General features: G+C 40.4%; 2 long non-coding RNA genes across 2 annotated transcripts; one reads left to right on the top strand and one right to left on the bottom strand.

Annotated features, from left to right (window-relative positions):
• Positions 1-181: 181 nt before the first annotated feature.
• On the bottom strand, positions 182-18,638 carry LOC137218207 (uncharacterized). Its single transcript, XR_010940515.1, has 2 exons — positions 18,292-18,638; positions 182-1,123 (listed from the first exon to the last, which is right to left on the bottom strand). It is a non-coding gene; the product is annotated as an uncharacterized lncRNA (long non-coding RNA).
• LOC137218208 (uncharacterized) lies at positions 7,255-18,336 on the top strand. The gene is made up of 3 exons (XR_010940516.1): positions 7,255-7,333; positions 11,475-11,629; positions 12,327-18,336. It is a non-coding gene; the product is annotated as an uncharacterized lncRNA (long non-coding RNA).
• Positions 18,639-18,949: the final 311 nt, after the last annotated feature.

Below are 18,949 nucleotides of genomic sequence, written 5' to 3'. Positions count from 1 at the left end.
ACACACACACACACACACACACACACACACACACACACACCCCTTCTCTTATGGTTTATAAATGATTCTAAGGACTGTACTGATTGAAAGATTATGGTGCCCTGACCTGGACAGTCCAAAACCCGATTCTGTTCTCTACCCCTTCTACACAGTCATGGATGACACACAATGATAGCATCAGTAGAACAAAATATATGGCATTTATTAAACATGTGACATAGGTTATAATATCAAAGTAGAGCATGCTTGAACAAATCACTCATTCCTTTAACAAAAACACCAATTAATATCAAAAACATTAAGTGATTAAATTTCCACAACATATAAAATTCTCTTTCAGTTAAAGTGAGAAAGAAAGAAAAAATAAATCACAGGTTGAATAAATACAGTGATTTCAGCTGGCCCCTTAAAGGCATAAGGCACAAAGTAAACCAAGGGGTTAGCACGTCAGAATGAAGCGTGTCTGCCCACATAAGAACCGGCTGCAGCCGAGGCTCCCACACCCCTGCACAGGTCCTCGGCACCTGCCCCTTCCTTCCCAGCGTCACATTTCCCCATGTGCCTGCACTCCTGCGGACAGGCTTCCCTGTAGCAGAGAAACACCGCCTCTAATACTTCTACGGGTAAATAAAACCTTCATGCTGTAACAAATGATCCTGGCAATAAGTAACATGAAATTTCAAGGTAATGCCTTATTTCCTCCCAGCCGAAGTCTAGTAAAACAGAAAATAGTGAGGAAATTCTCCTGATAGGACTCAGTGTCCGCATGGAAAGCTAATGACGGCCCAGTACAGCAGGGTACATACACTGGTTGGGTGTTTGAAATATGACCTTGAAACCTCTCTCTCCTGCCTTCCCCCTCCCCCTCCACTTTCCTTCATGTTTAAGAAGTGGATCAGAACCTCAGCAGTTTCCACTGCAGCTTAAACAGTGTATAGGACGAAGCAACAGTCACCCTTTCCAGACTTCAAGCCACAGGGTTCCAGGGCCTTTGTCCATCAGTGAAAAGTGCACGTCTCCAAGTGCTTAAGTCAGAGTTTTCTTCATGGTTAACTCCAGGACTCGTGTGTATGGGGTATAATTCCTGGAAGCCACTGCGATCTCACGAGTCCTACCTGTTTGGCTGAGAAATGAGAAAATGCAGTCAGGAATATGAAACAAAACTTACCGTATGCTTCACGTGGTAAGATAACTCTAGGAAATCCTTTTCAACACTTAAAAATAGACTGCAGTAATGTAGTTGAATATTTCATTTAAATATTATGAGGGAGGGAGAGAAAACCATAATTCAAAAAGAGTCATGTACCACAATGTTCACTGCAGCTCTATTTACAATAACCAGGACATGGAAGCAACCTAAGTGTCCACTGACAGATGAATGGATAAAGAAGATGTGGCACATATATACAATGGAATATTACTCAGCCATAAAAAGAAACAAAATTGAGTTATTTGTAGTGAGGTGGATAGACCCAGAGTCTGTCATACAGAGTGAAGTAAGTCAGAAAAACAAATACCATATGCTAACATATATATATAGAATCAAAAAAAAAAAAAAAAGATTCTGAAGAACCTAGAGGCAGGACAGGAATAAAAACGCAGATGTAGAGAATGGACTTGAGGACACGGGGAGGGGGAAAGGTAAGGTGGGACGAAGTTAGAGAGTGGCGTGGACATATATACACTACCAAATATAAAATAGATAGCTAGTGGGAAGCAGCCACATAGCACAGGGAGATCAGCTCGGTGCTTTGTGACCACCTAGAGGGGTGGGATAAGGAGGGTGGGAGGGAGACGCAAGAGGGAGGCGATATGGGGATATATGTATATGTATAGCTGATGCACTTTGTTATAAAGCAGAAACTAACACACCATTGTAAGCAATTATACTCCAATAAAAAAAAAAGTACATTAGTGGTTGCCAGGGCCTAGGAGAAGGAGGGGATGGAGTTTGACTGCTAAGGGGTACAGGGTTTCTTTCTGGGGTGAGGGAAATTTTCTAAAATTAGATAAGTGATGCTGGTTGCACAACTTTGTAAATATACTAAAAACTATTGAATTGCACATTCTAAAAGGATGAATTCTATGCTATGTGGATTACATCTCAGTAAAACTTATTTAAAAAAGAAAAATATGAGGGACCATTATTTTTAGCAATTTCTTTAAAAAGTTTTATTGGAGTGTACTTGATTTGCAATGTTGTGTTAGTTTCAGGTGTACAGCAGAGTGATTCAGATATACATATATTCATTCTTTTTCAGATTCTTTTCTCATATAGGTTATCACAGAATATTGAGTACAGTTCTCTGGGCTATACAGTAGGTCCTTGGTTATTTATCTTATATATAGTAGCGTATGTATATTAATCCCAAACTCCTGATTTATCCCTCCTGCCCACATTTCCCCTTTGATAACCATAAGTTTTCAATACCTGTAAGTCTGTTTCTGTTTTGTAAATAAGTTCATCTGTATCATTTTCAAAAAATAGATTCCACATGAGTCATACCATATGATATTTATTTTTCTCAGTCTGACTTACTTCACTTAGTGTGATAATCTCTAGGTTCATCCATGTTGCTGCAAATGGCATTATTTTATTCTTTTTTATGGCTGAGTAATATTCCATTGTATATATGTACCACATCTTCTTTATCCATTCCTCTGTCAATGGACATTTAGGTTGCTTCCATGTCTAGGCTGTTGTAAATAGTGCTGTAATGAACATTGGGGTGCATGAATATTTTCTAATTGTGTCTTTCTCCAGATATATGCCAAGGAATGGGATTGCTGGATCATATGGTAGTTCTATTTTTAGTTTTTTAAGGAACCTCCATACTGTTCTCCATAGTGGTTGTACCAATTTACATTCCCACCAACAGTGTAGGAGGGTTCCCTTTTCTCCACACCCTCTCCAGCACTTAACTGTTTGTAGACTTTTTGATGATGGCCATTCTGACCGGTGGTAGGTGATACCTTACTGTAGTTTTGATTTGCATATCTCTGATAATTAGTGATGTTGAGCATCTTTTCATGTGCTTTTTGGCCATCTGTATGTCTCCTTTGGAGAAATGTCTACTTAGGTCTTCTGCCCATTTTTGGATTGGGTTGTTTGGTTTTTGTTGTTGTTGTTTTTTCACATAGAGCTGCATGAGCTGTTTGTATATTTTGGAAATTAATCCCTGTCAGTCACTTTGTTTGCAAATATTTTCTCCCATTTTGTGGGTTGTCTTTTCGTTTCATTTATGGTTTCCTTTGCTGTGCAGAAGCTTTTAAGTTTAATTCGGTCTCATTTGTTTATTTTTGTTTTTATTTTTTAATTTTATTTTTTTATTTAAGTATAGTTGATTTACAATATGATGCCAATCTCTGCTGTTCAGCAAAAGTGACTCAGTTATACACATACAGGCATTCTTTTTTTATATTCTTTTCCATTATGGTTTATCATAGGAGATTGGATATAGTTCCCTGTGTTATATACATTAGGACCTTGTTTATCCATCCTATCTATAATAGTTTACATCTGTTAATCCCAAACTCCCAGTCCTTCCCTCCCCCAATGCCCTCCCCCTTGGCAACCACAAGTCTGTTCTCTGTGTCTGCGAGCCTGTTTCTGTTTTGTAGATAGGTTCATTTGTGCCATATTTTAGATTCCACATATCAGTGATATTATATGGTATTTGTCTTTCCCTTTCTGACTTACTTAGTATGATAATCTCTAGTTGCATCCATGTTGATGCAAATGGCATTATTTCGTTCTTTTTTATGGCTGAGTAGTACTCCATTGTATATATGTACCACATCTTCTTTATCCATTCATCTGTCGGTGGACATTAGGTTGTTTCCATGTTTTAGCTATTGTCAACAGTGCTGCTGTGAACATAGGGGCGCATGTATCTTTCTGAATTATAGTTTTGTTTGGGTACATTCCCAGGAGTGGGACTGCTAGATGACAAGGTAATTCTATTTTTAGTTTTCTGAGGAATCTCCATACTGTTTTCCATAGTGGCTGTACCAACTTACATTCCCACCAGCAGTGTAGGAGGGTTCCCTTTTCTCTACATCCTCTCCAGCATTTATTTCTAGACTTTTTAATGACTGCCATTCTGACTGGTGTGAGTTGGTACCTCATTGTAGTTTTGATTTGCATTTCTCTAATAATTAGTGGTGTTGAACATCTTTTCATGTGTCTACTGGCCATCCATACGTCTTCTTTGGAGAAATGTCTATTAAGGTCTTTGGCCCATTTTTCGATTGGGTTGTTTGTGTTTTTGTTGTTGAGTTGTATAAGCAGTTTGTATATTTTGGAGACTAAGCCCTTGTCTATTGCATCATTTGTAAATATTTTCTCCCATTCTGTAGGTTGTCTTTTCATTTTTATATGGGTTCCTTTGCTGTGCAAAAGCTTGTAAGTTTGATATGGTCCCGTTTGTTTATTTTTATTTCTGTTGCCTTGGGAGACTGACCTAGGAAAACATTGGTATGATTTATGTCAGAGAATAAATTCTAGAAGTTTTAGAAGTGTTATGGTGTCAAGTTCTAGAAGTTTTATGGTGTCATGTTTTATGTTTAAGTCTTTAAGCCATTTTGAGTTTATTTTTTGCGTGGTGTGAGGGTGTGTTCTAACTTCACGGACTTACATGCAGCTGTCCAACTTTCCCAGCACCACATGTTAAAGAGACTTATTACTATTTTATATTCTTGTCTCCTTTGTTGAAGATTAATTGCCTGTAGGTGTCTAGGTTTATTTCTGGGCTCTCTATTCTGGTCCATTGATCCATATGTCTGTTTTTGTACCAATACCACATTGTTTTGATTACTGTGGCTCTGTAGTATTGTTTGAACTCTGGGAGAGGTATGCCTCCTTTTGTTTTTTCCCTCAGGATTGCTTTGGCAATTCTGGGTCTTTTATGGTTCCATATAAAGTTTTGATTGTTCTAGTTCTGTGAAAAATGTCATGGGTATTTTGATAGGGATCGCATTAAATCTGTAGATCGCTTTGGGTAGTATTGCCATTTTAACAATATTAATTCTTCCAATCCAAGAGTATGGGGTATCTTTCCATTTCTTTGGATCCTTTTTAATTCATTAATGTTTTGTAGTTGATAGCGTGTAAGTCTTTCACCTCCTTGGTCAGGTTTACTCTGAAGTATTTTTTTTGGTGGTATTTTAAAAGGTATTTTTTTTTACATTCCCTTTCTGATATTTCATTGTTAGTGTAAAGAAATGCAACTGATTTTTGGATGTTAATCTTGTATTTTGCTACTTTGCTTAATTCATTTATTTGATCTAGTGATTTTTGTGTGGAGTCCTTAGGGTTTTATATATATAGTATCATGTCATCTGCAAACAGTGACAATTTCACCTCTTCCAATTTGGATACCTTTTTTTTTTCCTTGTCTGATTGCTGTGGCTAGGACTTCCAATACTATGTTGAATAGAAGTGGTGAGAGTGGGCATCCTTTTCTTGTTCCTGAATTTAGTAGGAAGGCTTTTTGCTTTTCACTGTTGAGTATTATATTGGCTGTGGGTTTGTCATAAATGGCTTTTATTATGTTGAGATATATGTTCCCTAGGAGGTGGATCCAAAAAGTTATTGCTGCGATTTATGTTCAAAGAGTGTTGCCTATGTTTTCCTCTAAGAGTTTTATAGTGTCCGGCCTTACATTTAAGTCTTTGATCCATTTTGAGTTTATTTTTGTGTATGGTGTTAAAGAATGATCTAATTTCATTCCTTCACATGTAGCTGTCCAGTTCTCCCAGCACCACTTATTGAATCCATTGTATATTCTTGCCTGCTTTGTCATACGTTGACCGTATGTGCGTGGGTTTATTTCTGGGCTTTCTGTCCTGTTTCATTGATCTATATTTCTGCTTTGCACCAGTACCATACTGTTTTGATTACTGTAGCTTTGTAGTATAGTCTGAAGTCAAGGAGCCTGATTCCTCCAGCTCCATTTTTCTTTCTCAGGATTGCTTTGGCTATTTGGAGTCTTTTGTATTTCCATACAAATTTAAAAATATTTTGATCTAACTCTGTGAAAAATGCCATTGGAAATTTGATAGGGATTGCATTGAATCTGTAGGTTGCCTTGGGTAGTATAGTCATTTTGATAATATTGATTCTTCCAATCCAAGAACATGGTATCTCTTTCTATGTGTTTGTGTCATCTTCTATTTCTTTCATCAGCATCTTACAGTTTTAAGAGTACAGGTCTTTGTTCTCCTCAGGCAGGTTTATTTCATTTTTTTTTTTCTTTTTCGATACTATGGTAAATGAGATTGTTTCCTTAACACATTTTGACTGGAGGCATATTACGGCCACAGGTGTTAGTTTCTACAAAAATCCGGGCTTCCCTGGTGGCGCAGTGGTTGAGAGTCCGCCTGCCGATGCAGGGGACATGGGTTCGTGTCCCGGTCTGGGAAGATCCCACATGCTGCAGAGCGACTAGGCCCATGAGCCATGGCCGCTGAGCCTGCGCATCCGGAGCCTGTGCTCTGCAACGGCAGAGGCCACAACAGTGAGAGGCCCACGTACTGCAAAAAAAAAAAAAAAAAAAAATCCCCTGGTCAATAATGTGTTAATTTCTCTTTCCGATCTTTTGTTGTTAGTGTATAGGAATGCAAGAGATTTCTGTGTATTAATTTTGTATCCTGCAACTTTACCAAATTCATTGATGATCTCTAGTAGTTTTCTGGTGGCATCTTTACAATTTTCTATATATAGTATCATGTCATCTGCAGACAGTGACAGTTTTACTTCTTTTCCAACTTGGATTCCTTTTATTTCTTTTTCTTCTCTGACTGCCATGGCTAGGACTTCCAAAACCATACTGAATAAAAGTGGCAAGAGTGGACATCCTTGCTTTGTTCCTGATCTCAGAGGGAACTTTGCACCATTGAGAATGATGTTAGCCCTGGGTTTGTCATATATGGCCTTTATTATGTTGAGGTAGGTTCCCTCTATGCCCAGTTTCTGGAAAGTTTTTATTGTAAATGGGTGTTGAATTTTGTCAAAAGCTTTTTCTGCATCTATTGAAATGATCATATGGTTTTTATTCTTCATTTTGTTAATGTGTATCACACTGATTGATTTGCGGATATTGAGGAATCCTTGCATCACTGGGATAAACCCCACCTGATCATGGTGTATGATCCTTTTAATGTGTTGTTGGGTTCGGCTTACTAGTATTTTTGTTGATTTTTGCATTTATGTTCATCAGTGATAATTGCCCTATAATTTTCTTTTTTTGTCTGGTTTCAGGGTGATGGTGGCCTCATAGAATGACCTTGGCAGTGTTCCTTCCTCTACAGTTTTTTGGAAGAGTTTCAGAAGGTAGGTGTTAGCTCTTCTCTAAATATTTGATGGAATTCACCTGTGAAGCCATAATTTCAGTACTTGTGACTGGTCTGTATTTTCTGTTTCTTCTTGGTTCAGTTTCGGAACGTTGTATGTTTCTAAGAACTTGTCCATTTTTTCTAGGGTGTCCATTTTATTGACGTATAGCTGTTTGTAGTAGTCTCTTATGATCCTCTGTATGTCTCTTATGATCTCTTTGTATCCTTTCCATGGTGTCTTCTTTTTCATTTCTAATTTTATTGATTTGAGCCCTCTCCCTTTTTTACTTGATGACTCTGGCTAAAGGTTTATCAATTTTGTTTATCTTTTCAAAGAACCAGCTTTTAGTTTCATTGATCTTTTCTATTGTTTTCTTCATCTCTATTTATTTCTGCTCTGATCTTTATGATTTCTTTCCTTCTACTAACTTTGGGTTTTCTTCTTTCTGTAGTTGCTTTAGGTGTAAGGTTAGGTAGTTTGAGAATTTTCTTATTTCCTAAGTTAAGAAGATTGTGTTGCTATAAACTTCCCTCTTAGAACTCCTTTTGCTGCATCCCATAGGTTTTGGATAGTCGTGTTTTCATTGTAATTTGTCTGTAGGTATTTTTTATTTCTTCAGTGATCCATTGGTTGTTTAGTAACATATTGTTTAGCCTTCATGTGTTTGTGTTTTTACCTTTTTTTCCCTGTAATTCATTTCTAATCTTACAGTGTTGTGGTCAGAAAAGATGCTTGATATGATTTCAATTTTCTTAAATTTACTGAGGCTCGCTTTGTGGCCCAGCATGTGATCAGTCCCAGAGAATGTTCCATGTACACTTAAGAAAGTATATTCTGCTGCTTTTGGATGGATGTCCTATAAATATCAATTAAGTCTATCTAGTCTGTTGTGGCATTTAAAGCTTGTGTTTCCTTATTGATTTTCTGTCTGGATGATCTGTCCACTGATGAAAGTTGGGTGTTAAAGTCCCCTACTATTAGTGTGGTACTGTTGATTTCTCCTTTTATGGCTGTATTTCCCTTCTATATTGAGATTCTTGCCTTATATATTGAGGTGCTCCTGTGTTGGGTGCATATATATTTACAATTACGTCTTCCTCTTGGATTGGTCCCTTGATCATTATGGCCTGCCCCTGGAGCTCCTATAGGTAGTGTCCTGTTGCCTGGGAGTGCTGACAGGGAAAGAAGCTCTTGTGGTGGTCCCACCCTCTCCCTATGTGTCCCCCAGTAATGGCACTTTGCCTCTGGCAGGCCCAGGCTTCTTCCGAATACACCCTCAGTTGCCACAGTCCAGCCTCTTCAGGCTGTTTCTACACAGCCAACCCTGGTCCTCTCCCTGGGTCTGACCTCCAGAGCCTGAGCTATAGCACCCAGCCCCTGCCCACACTGACCGACGAGTGTCTCAGGCTGGGGAGCACAGGGTGGCAGTGCCAACCTTCTGTGCAGGTTACTCTCTCTTTTGCCTCCCATAAACTTGTTACTGTGCTCTCCTCCTAGGCTCTGAAGCTCCCCCTGCCCGTCCAGGCTGGTCCCCCTGCTGTGAGGAACAGGTGTGGGAACCTTTCCTTCTTCACAGCTGCCTTCCTGGACGCAGGCCCCATCCCAGTGCTTTCTTTTCCTTTTTCCTTTTGTCCTACCTGGTTATGTGGAGGTTTTCTAGCCCTTTCAGAAGTCTGAGGTCTTCTTTCATTATTTAGTAGATGTTTGTGACTCGTTCCACTTGTAGGTGTATTTATAGTGTTTTTGTGGGAGAAGGTGAGTTTCCTCCACCATATTGATCCCCCTACCTGGAGCCAGCCATTATTTTTAGCAACTTTTAAAGGTTATACTAGGTATCCATGATTCAGAAAAATAAAAAAAAAAATGCATTCAAGGAACTCACAATTAGGCAGGAAAGATATGTATTTAAACAGTTGCAATGTGTTAGGTAATACATAAAGACATAAAAAGCTATACTGGATACTCTGCATTTGCCTGTTCAGATCCATCCCCCTTTCTCCACCCCACCCTGTGCCCTGGGAAGCTTACCTGAAGGTCAGCATCAGTGGGCTCCCTCAGCCTTTACCTTCCGGTTGGTTTGGACCAATTGGGAGATCAAGGGATGAGAGAATGGAGGACAGGGAGGACAGGACATCTGTTCCCTCTCATCAGTCTGCAGCTTGGTAGTTGGCTACATTCCTTTAGCAAAGGCCATGCTCCAGCTCACCCCTTCATCTCTTCTACCAGCTTTCTCTCCCCACCTCTTCAGGCCCAGGCTGGAAATAGCTCCAGAGCAAGCCAGTGTCCATTTTTTATTTCCCTAAAAGCAGCCCTCAAATTTTTACAGTCCCTTCATTTAAAGTCTCTTCTGTTTCCCTTTCTGCCAGGACCCTGAGCAATACAAGAGCGAACATATGGGCAAAGTGATAGCAGAACAAGTTAGCTTCACTGGGAGGAAACTGGCCCAGGGAAGGTGACTCCTGAAGGATGCCTAGGCATTCCTCAGGTGGGTGAGGAGGAGATGGGAATTCCAGGCAGATGGACAGTACGGGCAAAGGCAAAGAAGGGTGAACACAGAGGCCATGGTGTGGAAAGGAGACACGCTTGGCAGGACTGAAGCAAAGAGTTCATGATGAAGTGGCAGAAGATGAGGTCGGGGTGGGGAAGCAGGGCCCTGTGTGCCCTGCTAAGGGGTTCAGAAGGGGACAGCGAGCCACTAAAGGTTTTTAAGGAGGGGCAGGATATGTTCCTATTTTTATTCTAGCAAGATCCCTTGGCACCGCTGAGGGTTGGTTGATTGCAGAGGCGTTAGTCTGGAGGCAGGAGGTGAATTAGGAGAGTTTTGCTATTTAGGAGGTGAGAGAGACCATGAGAACTCAAACTCTGAAAGTAGCACTGTAGATGAAGAAGCACGGAAAGGTTGAGATGATATTTGGGAGGCAGAATTAATGGGATTTGGTGACTAAGATGGAGAAAATATCCCATTTCTTTTTCTGCCTAGACACATAACTACCTTTCCTAGCCTCCCTTACAGTTTGGTAGGCCACTTGACTATAATGGGCAGAAATGATTTACATTACTTGCAGGTTTAGCCCATATCCATTTTGCAGTCACAGATGTTTTCCTAAAAGGACAATCGGAGCATATTACTGTTCTCTTTTCTTTTAACAAATTTATTATTTTTGGCTGCGTTGGTCTTCCTTGCTACACGCAGGCCTTCTCTAGCTGTGGTGAGCGGGGGCTACTCTTCTTTGCGGTGCGTGGGCTTCTCATTGCGGTGGCTTCTCTTGTGGAGCATGGGCTCTAGGCACGTGGGCTTCAGTAGTTGTGGCTCATGGGCTCTAGAGCACAGGCGCAGTAGTTGTGGCGCACAGGTTTAGCTGCTCCATGGCATGTGGGATCTTCCCGGACCAGGGCTCGAACCCGTGTCTCCTGCATTGGCAGGCAGATTCTTAACCACTGTGCCACCAGGGAAGTCCATATTACTGTTCTTAAAACTTTCCAAAGTCTCCCCCTTGCTTCCTGGATGGAGTCTAAACTCCTCTGCAGGGTGTAAAGGCCTCCACCTTCTACTGTTATATCTCCTGCCTGGCCTTGCTAAGAAACACAGCTCTCATTTACACACTGCCTCTCAGCTCTGCCATCCTCACCTGTCCCCTCTGCCTTGAATGCTTCCCTCATCAAGTTGATCTGATGAATTCCTGCCTATATTCCAAGATTCAAACCAAACATCACCTCGTCTGTGACAGTCTCCCCAATTCCCTGCAGCAGTGATAGAAATTATCAATCATTCCTTTCTGTGTGCTCTGTTTCCTTGAGCAGCACTTCTCAATTTTCTGCTTACACAAGGTTCACTTTTGCTAAACTTTCCCATCAGTAATACCTCCCATTACCCTGAAGTGATTTTCAACTATGGTTGGGAGACAACTTCTTAATAGGGTGTATTAGAAGCTTGGGGGGAATGTTAAACTTCACATGTCTCTCCCCAAGAGATTCAATATTTCTTCCATGCTTTCCTCCCCTTGAAAATGACTGTCACAGAGGCTTGTGACACACTACTGGAAGCATCTCATTGCACCCACTGGTCTATATACATTCTCTGCTAGTTATAATTTCATGAAGCGTGAAAACCATATCTTGCTTATCTTCATGACCTCAGCAGCTCACTCAGGCCAGGCACAGAACTATCACTACACAGATGGATGACACAGGGAACCAGAGGACGACGGATTTCAAGGAGTCAGTGTCACCTTCACCTGGCACAGAGGAATCCGCAAGATTTGTCAATTCAGGGCTCTTCAGTGGCCTGACCAGGTAATTTAGTGGAGTGCCAGGGGCAGGAGCCAGATGGCAATCTGTGCCAACTCCTGTGCAGATGCCACAGAACAGAAATAGTCTCTGGTGACACTATCCTGAAAGCCCATAAAATTCAGAAATATTGATAAAGATGAACCCTCTGGTTTCAAAAACAGGCTCTCATATCCTCCCTTTCAAAAAGAAGTGAGGTATTTTATTTAGTTGAGCACTAGGAAACAATGGGTTTTTAAGAACACAAATAATTTCAACCCCAGAATGAAAATTCAGCCATTTCCTAGCCACATTAAGGCTATTGTTAACCTTTTATTAATCCATAAAGGGGCAGTTCCCTTGGGGGAAACAATAGCAGAGGCAGCAAATAAAGCTTTGACAGAAAGCTACTTTGTGTTTTGGGTTTTACAACAGAAATATGAAAACGTAGGCATTTTAAAGCCCTTACTATGCACTGGGCACTTAAGACAACAAGGAATATTTTTCATTAAATTGTACCTATTAAGACATAATTTATGAGTTCGCTGGAAACTGAGTTTCACTAAGGAGCGAGAGAAAGAAATCTTTTTTTTTTTGGTGTTCAATATTTTGTTTTCCACTTTTCTCTTTAAATGAAGGCTAGCTGACCTAAAATTGCTCTCAATGGCTTTGATTAATATATATTGAACTTTCCAAATCAAACTCGAGTTTCTCTTCTAAATAGGTGTTTAAAAGCCCCTGAAATCATGGTTGAGTGCCTTCGCACCTCTTCCCTCCTTGCTTTCCAGAAGTCTATGCAACACAAAGATGAGATGAAGGAGGGGGAGAATTTGAGAAGAAACTGGAGGCAGGGATGGGACTGAGTAGCTTAGAACACTGGTCTCCAGGAGGCTGGTGCAGTGGGAGTGGAGAGGTGTGAAGCAAGTCACGAAGGAAAAAGCCAGCCCTGTACGAGTGAGTGATTCCAGGACAAAGCAACTCATGGCTCAAAGGTGACTGCAGAATACTGAGCTTAGGCAACAGGAGCAGTGGTGGCGGCATCAACAGAAATATGCAAACGTGGTCACTACACTGGGCAATTTATGCCTGTATCTATCTTAATCATCTCAGCAAGTTTAAGGAGGAATTACTGTCAAAATCTATCTTCCATTCTTGGTAAGGAAATAGATTCAAAGGGGTTAGAGATTTGTCCAAAGCTATAGATATAGCAAGAGGCAGATCCAGGACCCAGACCCAGGTCTAATTTCCAAGCCACCGCTCTTAACCACAACTAGAGGATCTGACTTTGATGGGAAAAAATGATGTATTCAGCTATGGATAGGGTGGGTATGAAGATCAAGTGGGGCCCAGCAGGCGGCCAGGAATGAGGACTTGTATGCAAGAGAGAGGTCTGAACTACCTGACAGCGCAGCCACAGGGAAGAAAGAGGTAACTCCATGAGACTGGATGCCATCTTTGCAGGAACAAGTGCTGCCAAGATAGAACCCTTAGGAGCACCCAAGGTGGGGATCTGGGAGCAGAAAGAGGAGCCATCCAAGAAGATGGAGGACAGACCAGGGAAGTAGGGAAGGAACCAGGAGAGGAGAGTCCCACAGGAAGCAGATATTCTTCTGCTTAGGAAGAACCATCAAATGCTACAGTGAGATGGCTCCATTCAACAAATATTGATTGAGGGCCTGCCTGGTGTGAGGCCCTGCTCTTAAGTCAGTCCCAGGAAGACTGCAGTTAGTGACATAGATGTAAATCCCTGCCCTCATGGAGCTTACCTTCTAGTGAGGAGAGAGAGAATAAACACTAAGAAGCAAAACGTAAGCAAGAATTGCCTCTTTAAAGTCCTTTCTCACTTGGTGTGGACCTGTCATTCATTCTGCCAGTGAATGTTTATTGAGCATCAGGAAAATGCTAGAGTAGGGGATGGGAACCTAGGGTTCTTGTCCACAGGAGTGCACAGTGCTGGCAGGGACAGGGAAAGTGGTTAGGGAAGGGGACAGGGTAATACAAGGGGCTTAATGGCTCTATAAGAAAAGGCTGATTTCAAAGTTTTTCAGGAGCACATAAAAATAGAGCAGCTCTAATTGTAAGTCAAATGCTATTAGCAGTAGCATACCATGTAAGACTTGCAGGTATATGGAGAAATGGGTCGTAGGTGCCATACTGCTTTACAGGAGTACTGGGCTTTGTGCCCAGTGCCTGGAACACACTGGGATGCCTCTGATGTCACAGCTGACAGAGACCTCATCAATCACTGGGGCTTCCAGAGTGTCCAGAGGGTTCCAAACCACTAATAGTTTAATTGAAGAGCTCCATACATACTGAAGCACTATCCACTTGATTAAGCTATCAATCCATTTAATGAAATCACTTAACAGCCACCAGAATAAATAAGTTAATGTCATAGCACACTCAAATTTACTTATATTTGATACAGTGTCTGGAACAGGATAGAAAGCCTAGAAATAAACCCACACACCTATGGTCAACTAACCTATGAAAAGGAAGCAAGAATGTATAGTGGAGAAAAAGACAGTCTCTTCAGTAAGTGGTGCTGGGAAAACTGGGCAGCTACATGTAAAAGAATGAAATTAGAACATTCTCTAACACCATACACAAAAATAAACCCAAAATGGATCAAAGACCTAAATGTAAGGCTGGACACTATAAAACTCTTAGAGGAAAACACAGGCAGAACACTCTTTGACATAAATCGTAAATCACAGCAATATCTTTTTGGATCTACCTCCTAGAGTAATGAAAATTTAAAAAAATAAACAAATGAGACCAAATTAAACTTAAAAGCTTCTGCACAGCAAAGGAAACCATGAACAAAATGAAAAGACAACCCACAGAATGGGAGAAAATATTTGCAAACAAAGCAACCGACAAGGGATTAATCTCCAAAATATACAAACGGCTCATGCAACTCTGTGTCAAAAAAAACAACCCAATCAAAAAACGAGAAGACCTAAATAGACATTTCTCCAAAGAAGACATACAGATGGCCAAAAAGCACATGAAAAGATCACTCATGTGATCACTAATTGTCAGAGAAATGCAAATCAAAACTACAGTGACATTTCACACCAGTCAGAATGGCCATCATCAAAGTGTACGAACAATAAATGCTGAAGAGAGTGTGGAGGAAAGGAAATCCTCCTACACTGTGTTGGTGGGAATGTAAATTGGTACAACCACTATAGAAAACAGTATGGACATTCCTTACAAAACTAAAAATAGGACTACCATATGACCCAGCAATCCCACTCCTGGGCATATATCTGGAGAAAACCATAATTCAAAAAGATATGTGCACCCCAGTGTTCATTGCAGCACTATTTACAACAGCCAAGACATGGAAGCAACCTAAATGTTCATCAACAGAGGAATGGATAAAGAAGGTGTGGTACATATATACAATGGAATATTACTCAGCCATAAAAAAGAATGAACCTATGCCATTTGCAGCAACATGGATGGACCTAGAGATTTTCATACTAAGTGAAGTCAGAGAAAGACAAATATATGATATCACTCATGTGGAATCTAATTTTTAAAAATGATACAGATGAACTTATTTACAAAACAGAAACAGACTTACAGATATTGAAAACTTATGGTTACCAAAAGGGAAATGTGGGCAGAAGGGATAAATCAGGATCTTGGGATGAACATACACACACTACTACATGTAAGACAGATAACCAACAAGGACCTACTATATAGCACAGAGTACTCTACTCCATATTATGTGATAACCTGTATGAGAAGAGAATCTGAAAAAGAATGAATATATGTATATATAACTGCTGTACACCTGAAATTAACACAACATTGTAAATCAACTATATTCCAATAAAATTTTTAAAAAATACTTGATCCAGTGTCTTACGTGTAAAATCAGAGTTTTGATTTGGATAATAGGGATACTAGCTATTATTTATTAAGTTCCTAACTTTGGTCCAGTTACCATGCTAAATGCTTTATATACGTGTTTTCATTTAATCCTCTTCACAGCCCTATAAGATTTGATATTGTCATCTTCATTCCCATTTTAAGGATGAAATCACAGAGGTTTAAGAGAGACTGAGTAACTTGCCCAGCAGCTGACTGGGCAGGGAACCCACAGCCTGAGCCTTCCCAACTGGACTGCACTGCCAAGTTCTCTGCAGGAGAACAGGGGAGTAAGAACAAAACTCATCTGCATAACTGAGGCTTAAATTCATTACTTTTCTGGAGCCTGTTTTTAAAATATTCTGGAAAACACCCTGGAATCTTCTTATTAGTTAGATGCAAGTCTGAAGTCCAGGTGAGGACCAGGAATTGTATTAGAACAGACGTGACACAATTTAGCAGCTCTCTATTGAGTATTTTAAAACTACAGATGTACCATACCAGGACTCCAAAGGTATGGTTCAAATCCTGGCTGTGTGGCTTCTAGTGAATCCCTTTCTCTCTCTGGGCCTCAATTTTGGTGTCTCTAAAACAGGGACATTAAACTAGGTCAGGGGGTTCTAATTTGATTTTGACCACAGAGCTCTTTTATTCAAGCAAAATCTTACTTGGAATCTAACATATAAAACACACTAAAAGCTGAGTTTGTCAGGTTGTTTTTTTGAGGGGGGAAGGTCCCCCACAGGCCAGGTCCTTGCTCACCTCCTCAGCCCTGGAGGCCCCTCCCGGAGCCCTAGCACAGAGCACGCAGTTCCAAAAAGCACAGGTGGAAAACCACTGCCTGAATCACCTCTCAAGATGCTGTGCTCCTCGCCACCCAGACGTGCACAGCGTCTGTCACATAGTAGGCACTTCATAAATATTTGTGAGGAAACAAATGAAATATTACTTTGCCTTTTCAGAAATGTGGATACGTAGTTTTCATTTCCTCTGCTGATTGACCCAGGTAGTTAAAAGTGCTAAGATGGATCCTGGGGGAAACCAAATGTTACATTTATGGAAAAGCTGCTTTTAGATACTAAAGTGGCTTCCAAGTTCAGCGTGGCCGTAAGTTAAGGGTCTGTCAGCACTTCCATTATGAAAACCACTTTGTGGTTTCATAACTTAGCCGTAAAAGTTTGCTTCAGGCTATCCCTCGGCATACAAATTGAAAACCTTGCTTTAAGCCAAAATGTGGGAATTAGAATACAAACAATTTATTGGTTTCAGACGTAGTTTTGTACCCGTCTTAACCAAATAAGATTTATTATGTGGGCAATTAGAGGGAACTAAACCACTTGGTTCTTGAAGAATAAAAAAGGAGGAAAATAGCCACACTATTTATATTTTAAAAGTTGTGCCTGGACATGATCAGTCATTCTTTTGGGTCCTATTTTTATCAATTACTTTGTCCCCTGCATTGATGAGACCTGGAGTCTATTTACACATTCTTTTTCCTTCTTTTTTTAAATAAACATTTTCTGTTAATGACATCAGAATGATAAAATAGCCTTGTTTTTACCAAAAAGCAAGCACCATAAATGAGAATAATGTCAAAAAAAAAAAGCTTAATCCTGCTTTTGGTAAATACTTTGAGAATGGCAAGTGGCTCACTTTAATGAACAAAAAAGACATCAGTAATGAATAAAATAGGGAAGGAGATGAGACATTGTTCCTCAATGTTAGAGCTGGTTAGAGCTGAGAAGTCACCTAGTCAACTGACTTAACAGATTGGGAAACAGAGGCCTCAGCAAAGAGAGACCAGCCTGAACACATCCTGCGACTACTAACCTCAAGGATGAGAACCAGGTCTTCTACAGCCCAGTCTGGCGATCAGCTCATCCCTGTTTCCCACCCATGTAACCATTCAAGGCCCGGAGCCTACATTTTTCTGACCTACTAATGTCTAACATGACACACACACAAATGCCCCTAGTCACATAAAAATACACCTTCCCACGCACAGCGTATGAGGCCCTTTGTGACTTTGGTTACCTCAGTCACAAGCTATGTACCGTCAGTGGCCTTGTTATAAACTTGTTTTCTGTCCTGTTTGGGCCAAGCACAGTTTTGAGCACCTAGAGACAGTGGGTTGGTTACTGGGTCTCGCTGATCTGACTATGGAGAGACCCAGGTACTGGGCTTGTGAGCAGCTTAATAACACATGGCTCTGTCCTCTAGCTCAGAAATGCAACTGAACAAACCAGGTTATAGTTACTGTTTATCTGCTCATGACTGAAGCGGATCATGTATTTCTGAATCTGGTCCAATGCTTGACAACACTCTGTTACAGTACTGGGGAACAGACAGATCTTGTTCAAGGTTTAGAGCCTCCCTCCTCTGTTACTAAAGCACATCATTGAAAATGTCTGCCTGCCTGTCTGACTTCTCTTGCAGACTGCACTCTGGGGCAGGAACCCAATCTCATTCCTCTCTCTATCATCACTGTCTGGCACAGGGAAGGTACTCAACAGATATTTGTTGAATGAGCAAATGAATGAATAAATGAAGGACCAGATGCATGCATTCGCTGATAGGGCCCATCTCTCTCTGAAGTGGCTTCCCCAGGTCTCTCCTTCTCCACCCCTTGTGCCCTGCACAATCTCCCCACTCTGCAGAAGCCAGTCAGACCCTCAGCAGCCACGACTTTTCTTTGCAGAAGTACTTTAGAGAGAGTGCAATTCTGGGAATAACAGCCCAGGAAAGTATTTTCTTAAGTCAAAGGGGAATTTGAGTTGGAAAACCAGGAAATTCTTAAATACCTGGGTAGAAGATCACAGCCCACTCCAACCTCTCTGGTTTCCACTTCAGTCTTGGGCTGGGTTTCTATTAAATAGTCCAACCTGCTTTGTAGTTCATTATTCTAGAGATGAGGAAAAAAGTACTTTCAGTAAAGCAATTACGTTCCCCCACAAATACGTATGATACAATTTATATGTATTATCTGGATTTCCCCCTAGACACAGACATCTATCACAATGTATTTATTAAGCGCCTCTTACACAGTAGGAATTGAAGAAATACATTGATTGAATCCTTACAGATAGAGTGCATAGACATACACATGTATCCAATTTTACCTAAATGGAAACAAAATATCCTACTCTATACCATTATTTGCTGCTTTTCCCCACTCAACAATTTGTTGTGACTCTTTCCATGTTTATTAGTTTTCTTTTTATGTTAACAAATTATTTTAACGGGTTCATAGCATTCCATTGTATGGATCTACATTATTTATTTAACTAGTCTCTTATTGATGGCATTTAGATGTTTATCACTTTTTCTGCAATTATAAATAAGGTACAGCTCATGTTTTAATACTCCCTCATTAAACTATAAAATGAGTAAGTCTATTAATTTACTGGGAAATACCTCTGTAACTTAATAATTAGTATTTCATAGGTGTGGAGAATTCAG

This window comes from Pseudorca crassidens, unplaced genomic scaffold (genome assembly GCF_039906515.1).
Source record: "Pseudorca crassidens isolate mPseCra1 unplaced genomic scaffold, mPseCra1.hap1 Scaffold_368, whole genome shotgun sequence".
NCBI classification, from domain to species: domain Eukaryota; kingdom Metazoa; phylum Chordata; class Mammalia; order Artiodactyla; family Delphinidae; genus Pseudorca; species Pseudorca crassidens.
This window is presented reverse-complemented; position numbering and strand designations above follow the sequence as displayed.